Source organism: Sceloporus undulatus, chromosome 1 (genome assembly GCF_019175285.1).
Source record: "Sceloporus undulatus isolate JIND9_A2432 ecotype Alabama chromosome 1, SceUnd_v1.1, whole genome shotgun sequence".
Lineage (NCBI taxonomy): Eukaryota > Metazoa > Chordata > Lepidosauria > Squamata > Phrynosomatidae > Sceloporus > Sceloporus undulatus.
Window position 1 is genome coordinate 259,025,859 of NC_056522.1, and position 1,889 is coordinate 259,027,747.

The 1,889-nt window shown below is 41.4% G+C and overlaps 1 protein-coding gene across 1 annotated transcript in view; it reads right to left on the reverse strand.

The window, feature by feature from the left end:
• LOC121926305 (acyl-CoA (8-3)-desaturase-like) overlaps window positions 1-1,889 on the reverse strand; it is a 575,266-nt gene that overhangs the window by 137,062 nt on the left and 436,315 nt on the right. The gene's annotated exons all lie outside the window — the stretch shown is intronic.

The following is a 1,889-nucleotide window of genomic DNA, read 5'->3' on the forward strand; positions in this document are numbered from 1 at the left end:
TATCCAAAATATTCCAAAAATCAAACCTGGTTACAGTGGATTCTCTTCCAACCAGTGTTTTTCAAAATTTGCACTTCTAGAGAACATTACTTTGCCATTGCCCATCAAAATCCTGTATTTGTTCCCTTCATACCCAACAAAGTGAAGCCTCCTCCACTTTGGCTCCCTCTTTTTACGAAATTGTGGTGGAACATTTGCATATTACCCAAAAATTCTCAAAGGATTCAAACTGGGGGCATGACCATACAATAGGAAATATAGAGCTTGGTGAATGGCTGAACTCCACATCCGATTGATGATGTGACATGGTGTTAAGTGTAGCCTTTCCCCAGAAGTGTGCAGAAGCTTGTGCATCCAACATCAAATAGTCACGCCTTTGACAACCCCAATGTGCCTTTTGGGCAGACCATCCTCCTATGGAATGGCAGGATTTGTGGTCTTATGGTGAATGCCTTTCTGTTTTAGTCAATTTTGCAAATAGGTGCTGACAAATTCACCTTCCCAGTCAATTACCAATGCAAAACTCTCAACTGAGTTTACCCACTGCTTAAATTTTGCAGCTGCCTCATCTTTGGCTTTTAACAAAAAGACATGTCCATACAGTACTTCGTGTGCCTATCAACAATTACCAACATGCATTTGTTGCCCCCTTCACTGGGTTTATAAGGACCTGCCGAATCTGCATGCACTACCTGAAATGGCCTCTGGGTGACACACTTGCTTTCCTTGAGCACAGGAAAGTTTTCAGTTTTATCTTTTTGCACATAGAACAATCCAAGTACCTTGCACAGGGCTTTACCTTTAAATCGGGACATACTTTTTCTAGCTGAGACAGGCTTGAACAATTTGCATGCCCCATGTAACCTATGTAAGTAATGGGCACAATTTAAATGTAATGGTACATTAGACACATTTGCACAATTTGTTTTTGCCACTACGTGATAAAGCTTATTCCTTTTTACCCCTCTGGTACAGACAGACCCATTAAAAAATATTGTGCACCCATCCCCTTGAAACACTTGATGCCCATTAGATGTTAGTGAGGAAACACTCACTAAACAATTTTCAAGATTGTTTGCACAAAGTACTTTGTTAAATGTCTTGCCAAAACTGGAAATGAAAGCTGTTCCCATTTTCTGGACCTTGACACTGGAGCACATTGTATGTCCTTTAGGTGCTTTGGACTGGTCACCATGTAATTAGTACACCCACTGTCCAGAAGCCAAATATCCTCTGGAGTGCTTGCCTGGTTGGCAACAGCAACATTCCCTTCTGCTTGAGAAGCAATGCCGCTCCTTCCTTGAGGCTTCTTCTTCTTGCAGCTGGGCTGACATTCCCTTCTATGCTGTTGAAGACATCCAGAGTTCTCTCTGAAAATGTCCCACCTTTCCGCAGTTGAAACAGCATCTCTCTCTGCATACTGCTGCTCTCTCACTCTCAGGGAGATGTCTTTATATTGCATGCACCTGAGACACTTTACACAGCCTGGGGCAAAAATATACTGACCATTCCTCACCAAGAGCGCATTCATGCATGACAGCTTGGTCCAACAGTGCAATGAATTTGCTTATATAATAGAAAGGGATGTTGTTGGATCATCACACATGAGTACAGACTAAAACTAAGCCTGATGGAAGGTGTAGCTGAAGAACAGCTGGAGATCTGCAGGTTCCCCATAACTATATTATCTGAAAGCCAGCATTTTAGATATGGGTATTGGAGTTTCCTATTTCCTGCAATTAGTTTTTAAACCCCACAGCTAATGCAAGAAAAAACAAATTCTTAACCTCTTAAATGATATCTCATCAGCAGCAATATTCTCTGAAATTGTATAAGTATCAAAGTTGTACCATGCTTGTCATCACCATGAACAAAAAGACAGCCACACA